Genomic DNA, 10,541 nt, shown 5'->3' with positions numbered 1-10,541 from the left:
GCACCTGTTACGTAGTGAGGGGTGGAGCCTTAGGTGTTCACCAGGGCAAGGCAACCCAGTTGCTGGGTTGTGACACTGTATGTGGGGCAGGGGTCCAAGAGGGAACAGTGCCACTTGCTCTGCTCGCTGCCGCCTTTTAGTCACCTCCCTCGCTTCCCCCAAGCAAAATGGGCCCTCCTGGTGCTGATTCCTGGGCGGGTGGGTTTGTGTAAGTTCTAGGACCCTGTGGGTGTCTCCAACAAACTCTCCTGTGAGCCTGGGAGTCTCTCCTGCAGCTGCCTCAGCCCCCACAAGTGTTTTCAATCATTCCCTGGAGCTGGAGCTCTGGGCCTCGAGGTCTGTATCGCTCCCCAGTAGTTTCTCCCAGTGCATCTGCGTGCGAATGCGGGACCGCCCGCTCCGCCAGCCGCCACCTGGTGGGGTCCGCCAGCTGCTGCCTTGCGCGCCCCGGTCCTCCGGCCACCGCCTTGCTGCGAGTCCTCCCCGCCCAGCTGCCTGTCTCCGCCCCTCTACCAGTCTGGATGGATGTCTTCTTTAACTCCTTGGTTGTCAGACTTCCATACAGTTCAATTTTCTGTCGGCTCTGGTTGTTTTTTGTTTTTAAATTGTTGTTGTCTTTCCTTTGGTTGTGCGAGGAGGCACAGTGTGTCTACCTGTGCCTCCATCTTGGCCCGAAGTGTCAAGGAAGGTTTTCATGGAAACTCTCAGAGAAAATGTGATTTCATTTTAAGTAACACAGATTACATGTAAGTTTTGCTGAATGTTTTCATGAAACGTTATTTTTCAGATGTGTGTTTTCTCAGCCTTCTCCTAAAAACACACAGAAAACTTTGACCAGAGTCAGAATATTCCTGCACGGCTTCTGCTTCGGTTTGTCAGCACGTTCGGGAGCCTCTGCATTCCCTCCAGCTCTCCGTGTCATCTCAGGCTCTCTTAACCCGATCAGGGCATCACCGCTCTCCAGAAAGGACTCTCTGCTCGAGAATTAGTGTCTCTCTGTCAGCCTTCCTAAGAGAGGAGACATTTCTAGCAACAAGATAAATATATTTCTCTAAACTCTTTTTTCTCTGTCTTCTATAGATAGACTTGGTATCCAGCTGTCTGCAGACTTATGTAGAATCTGGTTTATCCAAATATACGCAGTGCCATCAAATCAAGAGTTTATTTTCTTTTTACTTTGAGAGAGAGAGAGAGGGAGGGAGAGGGAGAGAGAAAAGAGAGTCACCGGTTTGTTGTTCCACCTCCTTGTGCATTCCTGGGCTCATTCTCGGACGTGCCCTACCGGGGATCAGACCTGCAGCCCTGGCGTATTGGGACAGCTCTCCAGCCAACTGAGCCGCCGGCCAGGGCCCCTTTTATTTTTCTCATTATACCCGAATATCTCACCTTGATCTATCTGTTACAAAATCCAGATGTGTTTGTTTAGCAAGGGCAGATCTAACATGTTCCTAGTTAAAACTCGCTTTAACATCTTTCTTTTTTTTTTCTCAGACCCTCTCCATCTCCTTTTGTTCTCATGACCCCCTACCCCGCATTTACGTGTAGCATTCTCTTACTGCTCAAACTTTTTCTGATCATATCTCATACACACACTCTCTTGCCACTTACCGAGTATCTCTTAAAAATTGTATCACTTTGAAAATGCACGCTGCGGTGATGATTGCAGAAGTCCGTGAACACACTGAAAAACAATGGACGCATGAACTGTATGGTGTGAGCATTGTGTCCCAATAACACTGTGAAGACTGAAAACACATGCTCAGTGTAACAAAATTCAAATAATATCAAGGAATATTAGTTTAAAGAAAGAAAAAGCCCTCCCCTACCCCAGAGTTCTCACCTCTCCGAAGTGTTTTCACAGTCAGATTTTAGAATAGTCCAGATATCTTAATTGTATATGCAAGCATATGTATGTATTTACGGTCTTTTAAAATTGTATACAAAAGTGGTTATATTCACGGATCTGCAACTTGCTTTTTGCACTAAACAGTAAATTATAATCATGTGTATATACAGTTATCTTATTCTTACTAGTCGCAGGAAATCCCAGTATATGGATCTAGTGCAATAAACACGTTCCTTGTTGAACATCCTTCTACATATATCTTTGCACCTTTATGCAAGTACATCTGTAAGAAAAAATTTTAGAATGATTAGATTCAGAAGTGTGTACATTTAAAATTTTGATGGGTGGGATGATGGAGACCACTGTACTTGAACAACAATAAAAATATTTTAAAACATAAAATGTTGCCCTGGCTGGCGTAGCTCAGTGGATTGAGCTGAGGCTGCAAACCAAAGTGTCGCAGGTTCAATTCCCAGCCAGGGCACATGCCTGGGTTGCAGGCCATGACCCCCAGCAACCGCACATTGGTGTTTCTCTCTCTCTCTTTCTCCCTCCCTTCCCTCTCTAAAAATAAATAGATAAATAAATAAATAAATAAATAAATAAATAAATAAAATCCTAAAACAAAATAAAATAAAATGTTGATGGGTTTTGCCAAATTGTCCTCCGAAGAGCTGGTGACAGTGTGCGGTCCTGGCCGCCGTGTGTTTGGGCCTCGTTCGCTGTCTCCTACCTGTGCTGGGCGTCCTGACAGGCTTAAAAAATTATTTTCATAGCCCTGGCTGGCGTAGCTCAGTGGATTGAGCGCGGACTGCGAACCGAAGCATCGCAGGTTCGATTCCCAGTCAGGGCACATGCCTGGGTTGCAGGCCACGGCCCCCAGCAACCGCACACTGATGTTTCTCTCTGTCTCTCTCTCTCCCTCCCTTCCCTCTCTAAAAATAAATAAATAAAATCTGAAAAAAAAGAAAAAAAGAAAAGATTTAAATTATTAAAAAATTATTTTCATTGCTATTTTTAAAATTATGACTGAGGTTGAGTTTTTATGGCCTATTTTTCAATTTCTTACATAATATTCTTCCTAACTGAAAAGTTCATATAGTTAATTGTAGAAATTTAATTTTATTTATTTATTTTAGAGGGGAAGGCAGAAAGAGAGGGAGAGAAACATCAATGTGTGCTTGCCTCTCACACGCCCCCCCACTGGGGACCTGGCCCACAACCCAGGCATGTGCCCTGACTGGGAATCCAACCAGCGACCTTTGGTTCACAGGCCAGTGCTCAGTCCACTGACCCACACCAGCCAGGGCTGAATTGTAGAACTTTTAAATAATACAGGAAATAATTTAAGTCACCTATAATCCCTGCACCCAGAGTTTACCACCATTCACAGTTTTACTTCTAGTCTTTCTATGAAATATATCCAGGGATTATTTTTAAGACATTATGAGGATCAGAAAAAGAACTACTTTTTGTACTTAAAATACACTGTTTACAAAATGAGGTTATAATTCAGCTACTTAGAATATTGCTTTGAGCTGTTTTAATCAAGGTGTTATATAAACATTCGATGGGACCGGCCAGTGGAAAAATCATTAGCATTTTCCCTTGACATTGTCCTGTCACTGCCAGGGCTCGGCCTGGGTTGGATTCCCCAGGAGCCGGCCGGTCTTTCAGCAGAGCGGCCGGGGTCTGTGATCCCTGAGCGACCCAGAAGACAAAGAGTCCTGGGCATACAGACCCACACTCCCTTAAATATACATGTGCACTTACATATGTTTAGGCAGGCGTGTTTGCACATGATCATCGTCTGTCTCTCTCACACACACTCAACAGGAGACGAGATGAGCAAGTCAGGGTAGGAACGTGCAGAAAGTGTGGGGGACACCTAGGGATCCACACCCAGGGATCCACACCCAGGGATCCACCAGTAAAGAGATCCGCCCGGAAGGCCAGTCACCCGAAGACGCAAGGCCTGCACAGGACTCGTGATTTCTCGTCTGGTTCTCATCCTGGGCTGGAAACACATGGAATACAGGATTGGTTTCTGTCAACTGCTTCGGCACCCAGGCAACTTGATCAGCAAACGCTATAATAATGAATGAATGAAAGCAAAAGAATGTGACCTTGAGCAAATTACTTAATCGCTTTGGACCTCAGTTTCTTTCCCTGACGACTTCAAAGTGTGGTCGGCCCTCTGAATCGGCAGGTTCTTCATCCCCAGGTTCAACCTACGCAGGAAACAGAAAAAAAAGTTATGTTGGTGCTGGTGTGTACTGTGTGGTTGGGCCTGTGGCGGTTGCATTGGCCCACGTCCCCCAGTTCCACTTTATTTAGAAATAGGTTTTTGTAAAAACTTGACATAAGTAGAAACATTTCTCAGTCTAGAGCTTTGCTATAAGAATAATAGACACGATCTAACAACCATTTACATAGCATTTATATGTTGTTTGGTATTTTAAGTAATCTAGAGATAATTCAAAGCATACAGGAAGAGGGGCACAGGTCATACACAAATACTATGCCACTTTATATAAAGGACTCAAGCACCCATGGGTTTTGGTATCTGGGGGGCCCCTGGAGCTAATACCCCGCAGAAAGCAAGGGCCAGCTGTGCTGTGTGAAGGTGGTGGGTGAGCCTGGGAGCTGTCTCCAAGATGATTGGTGACTTTTACAGAGCTAGGCTCAGGTGCCGTTCAGCTCCATTCAAGGAGGCCCTCCTGCAGCAACTACCCCGGTATCACCTGCTTGGTTCACCAACTACAGAATAAAGTAAATGTAATGTAGCTTTACAATTATGAACAGTCACCACTATAGTCTGAAGACTCTGACTTCTTAACCACAGCCTCATTCTCAGTATTCAAGAATATCTTATATTAATCTAATACTGGAACACCCATCAGGCCTAGGATACAATTTATAGGAAATGGATGTTATCATGCCTTTAACATGCAAATGCATCTGTATGATTATTGCTTAAGAACAGAGATGATCACCCAGGAAAGCACAGGTATGTGTGTGGAATAGTAGCTGTTCCCTGAGTTACATGCTTATAATGAACATCTGTCCTTTGTGGCTTAGTTTATGTCAAATTGCTTCAGACAGTTTTAAGCAGTGGTTACATTTTGGAGTTGATGTGATAAAATCAACATTTATGAAAGATTTTATGTATTACTAAAGATAGTTTCTGTGACCTTTTAAGTTTGTTGAAAGAGGAAAGAAGTGTATATTGTAAAAGCAGGTAAGATAAGAATACACTTGGAAACATAAAATAGCATCAGCCCGTAGACCTTAGGGAAGATACCTGACCTCGTGGCCCAGGTCCCCCAGTTCCACTTTATTTAGAAATAAGTTTTTGTAAAAACTTGACATAAGTAGAAACATTTCTCAGTCTAGAGCTTTGCTATAAAAATAATAGACTAGCGCATAAACTTTCCTTTTTTTCTATTTGTAACCAAAAGCATTGCATAATCAGGCAAGAACCAGGAAGTAAAGATAATCACAAAATTAAACCAAGTGATCTGTTTTCATTACTCCAGCAGGAATAAAAAGTAAAGATAGTCACAGCCAGCAAGTTTCTTTGTCGAATTTGAAAATTCTTTCCATGTCAGTCATACCTTAATAGAATAAAAATGAAATTTTTATTAGGGTTTTTAATTCAACACTGCCCTTTAAAATTTTTTAATTGTGGTGGAAAACACATAATGTGAAATTTACTATCTCAGCCACCTTTGAGTGTACAGTTCAGTCGTGCTAATATATTCACATTGTTGTGCAATCCGTCTCCAGAAGGTTTGCATCTTGCAAAACTGAAACTCCCTACCCATTGAACAACTTTCCGTCCCCCTCCCCCAGCCCCTGGCAGCCACCACTCTGCCTTCCATCTCTACGAGTTTGACTGCTCTGGGTCCCTCGTACAAGTGAGATCAGACAATAAGTACTTTCTTGTGATCGGTTCGTCTCACCCAGCCTAATGTCCTCAAGGTTCATCTTCACTGCAATGTGACGGGATTTCCTTCCTTTTAAAGGCTGAACGGTCCTGTTTAATATCATTTTTATAACGCAGTCTATTTTAATCTCGGGCGTCTTTACTAGTGTTGTCTATTTTAATGTCCCAGGAGCATGTCTAAATGCAGAATGATGAGAAGCAAGTTGAAATGCACATTTGACCTTTCAAAGTCTCTTTTCAAGAAGTCGAATGAGGTTATAAAGTCATTCAACAATGTAGGAGGACTTCCTCAGTGTGAGAAAAACTGTTTGATGCTAAATTAGCAGTCAGGCCTGGGAAGACCTTTTGCAAGCCGCTTGTATTGAACGTTTTGAGTCGTCTTGTTTGTCTAGAAATACATTTGACCGATTACAGCTTTTTTTGAAGTACCTTCTAATCTATCTCTGCAGCCGGGTGGTTTTCTTCTTCCTTGAAGCCTGCAGACCGTCTTTCTAACTTCTTGAGACGGGGTGAGGTGTGCCCGTGTTCGGTGGTAGCGGCCGCCGGTGTGGGGGCGGGGGAGCTGTGGTCGGTTTGGGCGAACCGCCCCGCCGCGCCGTTCGCCTGCGTCCGTGTGGCTTGCCCTCTCTCTAGTTCAAGGTCGCGAATTATAAAACGGGGCTGATGGTTTCTGTCTCCTGGAAATGTCATGAGGACAGAGTAAGTCGTGCTGTTCAAGTGCTTACACTTCCAGGAGGCAAGGAGCTAGGGAAAGCCTGAGAATCCTGCGTGTTTCTCCCTTTTGGCTGAGACAGGGTTTCCTGGGCCGTCTAAGGCAAGCCCAGAGGAGACATTCAATCAGAAAATAGTCTGGGGCGGGGTGGGGGGCGGGGAGCAAACCTGCTCAAAGGGAAAAAAAAAAGCCTTGAAGTCTCAAGTGTTTCCAAGAGATTCTTCAGTAGTTGCTGGCCAGCAACCTGGAGTAGGAGGCTAGAGGTGATTTATTTTTCGTTCTTCCAGTTTCCCTCTCTGGTCTGATCTCTCTCAGAGCGACACCAGCTGGGCCGGGGCCACGGGTCGGGGCAGAAGACAGTGGTCCGCCTGCCCGGGTCCGCCTGCCCGGGTCCGGCTGCGGTGTAATCCACCGGCCCGCCTGCCGCGGCGGCGGCGGCGGAGAAAAGGGACGGCCTTTTTTACTGATTTGCGCTTCTTTGATTGTGTGTCTAAAGGAAGCCATGGTTTCCGAGAACCCGGCTGACTCGGTGCCCTCTGACGGTCTGGCCGTCCGTGGTCAAGTGCACCCGGAGGTGAGCAGCTCAGTCTCCCAGGCCGTCGCCCGGCGGCGCCAGAGTGCCGAGGACCCTCGAACTAATCGTGGGCTGCTTGTCCTTACCAAGGATCCTCGTGTCTTCCGTTGCTCTGTTAGTCTCGTACTGTTGCTGTAACGAATGACCACAAACTTCAAACACCACACGTGTATTTTCTCACATTCCTGGAGGGCAGAGCCTATGAGACTGAAATCAGGGTACAGACGGACAGGGCCGGGTCCTGCTGGATGCTCTAGGGTAGGAGCCAACCCCTTGCCTTTCCAGCTTCTGCAGGCCGCCTGCGTTCCTTGGCTTGTGGCCCCTCCATCCACCTTCCAGCCACATCACTGCAACCCCGCTGTCATCCTCGCATTTGTGACGCTGACCCTCCTGGTGGTACAGGGACCCTTGTGGCTAAGTTGGGCCCCAGCACCCCCCTTCCTTGGGTTTCTGAGGACTCCAGGGGAACAGGGTGTCCAGGTGCTGTCGGGGCTGGGAGCCAATGGGAAATAGGTGGATTCAAGTCTCGGGAACTCCCCTTAGGGCAGGAGGCAGCCTGACATAACAGGCCATTGGAGCACCCCGCCCCCGCCCCAAATGCGCTGGCGATGGAGGGGAGACCCCGGAGACCAGGAATAAACAGAAGGGGCGCCCCATGTGTCTGGAGTGGAGGAGACTCAATCAGCAGAGGTGAAAGCTGGCTAGCTGACACCATTCTCCTTCACCCCGATTTTGGAATCACTTCACCAAAGCACCACCCCACTTTCCATCTGCCTTTATTTTTAGTTTAGGGCATTTTATATTGTTTGAAGGTTGCCTTGCAACCCATTTGCCTGGAGCGTTTAAACAATATAGAGTTTCTCTGCTGAGCGGCAACAGTAGCCAAGAGAGACCGAACATAAACTTTTAAGTCTATTTTCCCAGAGTTCGGATCAGCAATGGCTTTAAACAGACAGCTCACGCCCCCTGGCTGCCTCTCCCTGGGGGGGGGGTGGCTGGAGAACATTTTGTGTTCGCTTATCTTTCTTACTGTGGAAGGGGGATAAGCACCAGAACAGGAAAACAAAATATCTGGCTATTAATATACCCTAAGTCCTCCAGCACATGGATTGGGTTTGTTTATTTGTGAAAGGCAAGGATGCTTCTCTGGGCGCAGGCTCCACTGCCAGCTGGAAGGGGCCCGGCAGGCACGGTGCCCTCTGTTGGGTGATGGGGATGGGGAACCCGCGCCTGACTTCCTCCCCACGGGAGAAAACCCTCAGACTTTTCTCCAGAAAAGTTGCTCTTCTGGCTCGGCCTGCCTCAAGCAGCATCAGTCAGTGAAATTAAGAAAGAAGGGAGGGAGGGAGGGAGGGTTTTACCGTGAAAGAGCCAGAGAGTGCCCCCAGCACCCCCAGCTGGGAGTGCCCGCCAGCCCTGTGCCCCACCTGGGCGGCCAGAGGATGTGCGTGCGTACAGGTTCCTCAGGAGGACGCCTTCACGGGCAGGGAGCAAGGTGGGGCTGGAGCGGCTGCCACCCCAGGGGACGAGCCCTGTGCAGAGGAAGTCGGCCGCGCTGAGCTCAGAGGCAGGGTGCTGTCCTCCAGTTCATTCCCTCGGATCCCTCCGCAGTTTGAACGCAGTGCCCCTGCGCAGACGGAGTTCTCTGGGGGACAGGTGGCTGGTTAACGAGAAGCCTTCTTGCTGGGACAAAGCCAGAAGGGAAGAGATTTCTTTGGGTGGGAGGGTGGAAGCGCAGCCCCGCACCTGCCTGTCTCCAAGGAGGTTCTGAGCACCCTGGGCTGCCTTAAGAGGGCTCTGCTTGCCACCCACGGGGGGTCAGGCCTTCTCAGGCCCCGAGAACACTTGGATCCGCCGGGAGCCCCGGGCAGACGCAGAGAGAGAGCAGCGTTGGCAGTGCCCGTCCTCGCCAAGAGCAAACAGGGACAAAGGTCGCCGTACTCAAGGCCGCCTCTCCCAGCCCGCCCGCCTGCCAGGCTGCATGCCCCAGGTTGTCCCAGCGTTGCTACACAGTGCACGAATCTGTCACCTCTGTGCCTGCTGGGTCACCCGTCACCCCGGATCCAGTTCCCTGGTCAGGAAGGTTCTGACACCCGGGCAGAAGCAAAGGCATTAACATTCAAGAGCTTTCAAGTCGCAGGGCTGACGTGTCTTTACCTGTTTGTGACGCACGTTATGATGCCATCGTGGAAGTATGTGAGAGGAAAGAATTTCTAAGCTGGCTCCCCCGCCTGTCTGAAAAAGGCGGGGGTTGGGGGGGGGGTTCTCCGTGTAAACCACAGCTCTTGGGGCACTGAGAATTTGAGCTCATGTTCTCCGTGATGGGTCCTCGCCCTACATCTCGCCGCTGCCCCGGCGTGTTGGAGTCGGCCTCTGCTCCAGCAGGTCTGCGTGCTCGCCCGGACTCGCCGTGAGGACGTCAACAAGTCGGAGGCCACTGAGGTTGCCAAGGGCGCCCGGGTCTGGCCCGGCCTGGCGTGAGAGCAGCAGGAGGAAGACGCTGGGAGCATGATGAAGGCACCGAGGCCCTGGCCCTCGGCCCTCCCTGTTCGGGGTTAGAATGAGACGTGGTAGTTCGGGGGTTTTTTTTGTTTTCCTTCTTTGTACCCGGGATCAGCCCTCAGCCAGGGCAATGGCAGCTGACATTCACCGAGGTCCCGTGCTAAGCACTCGCCTTGAATTACCGCCTTTCACTTCCACCTCCGACGCGTGAGGTGGACGTGACAGGGTCCCCACTCACAGGCTCCGAGGAGCTGAGTGACCTACTGCCGGTGACCTGCCCTGTTCATCTGCGATTATGGCTTGCCAGCACCCTGCCCTGGACGCAGGCGGAGGAAGAATAATGCATCGCGAGGGCGAGCCCTCCCGAGGGCTGCGGTGGCGTGCAGGCCCCTCAGAAGCCGGGCCCCCCTGGTTCATGCTCCACGGGGCCATCTGAGGAAGTTGTTTAGCTTCCGAGGTGATAGATGAGGCCCGGGCCACTTCTGTTTGCAGAGCGCGGCATGGAAGGGGAAGTCAGGACAGCGCCGCTTCTCCCGGCCGCCCCAGGGCCTCCGCGGGCCGACTCCTGTGGCCGTGTTTATGTCATTATTCCTAAGCCACCAGCCCCGGCTCTGCAGCCCTAAGCTCTCTCTTCCTCTAGCGAGCCTCCACGTGGAAGGAAGCCAAGTGGGAGAACTTCCCCCAGCGTTTCCCCTGCGTGCAGCTGGTACCAACTCGAAACCTAAGACTCGGAACACTGCAGCCCGACTGGAGCCCGGCCGAGCCGTGTTCCTTCCCAGATGCGGCGGGAGGCCGTTCCGCGGTGCGGGGCCCAGGGGGGTGGCCCTGTGTCCTTGGTTTGACCCCAAGGGGTCACTGGCGCACCACGCCAGTCAGTAGTAAATCTGTAGACTGGGACTGTCAGCAGCGGCTTAGGGAAGGGAGGGAAGAGGGTGCCCAGGCTTTGCCTATTTGGTTT

The 10,541-nt window shown here is 49.8% G+C and overlaps 1 long non-coding RNA gene across 1 annotated transcript; it reads right to left on the bottom strand.

The window, feature by feature from the left end:
• Positions 1–8,975, bottom strand: LOC123822093. The gene is made up of 6 exons (XR_006786214.1): positions 8,509–8,975; positions 3,973–4,077; positions 3,620–3,863; positions 2,032–2,129; positions 1,609–1,681; positions 1–1,175 (listed from the first exon to the last, which is right to left on the bottom strand). It is a non-coding gene; the product is annotated as an uncharacterized LOC123822093 (long non-coding RNA).
• Positions 8,976–10,541: the final 1,566 nt, after the last annotated feature.

Source organism: Phyllostomus hastatus, unplaced genomic scaffold (genome assembly GCF_019186645.2).
Source record: "Phyllostomus hastatus isolate PE091 unplaced genomic scaffold, TTU_PhHast_1.1 phas_contig_1162, whole genome shotgun sequence".
Taxonomy (NCBI): Eukaryota; Metazoa; Chordata; class Mammalia; order Chiroptera; family Phyllostomidae; genus Phyllostomus; species Phyllostomus hastatus.
This window is presented reverse-complemented; position numbering and strand designations above follow the sequence as displayed.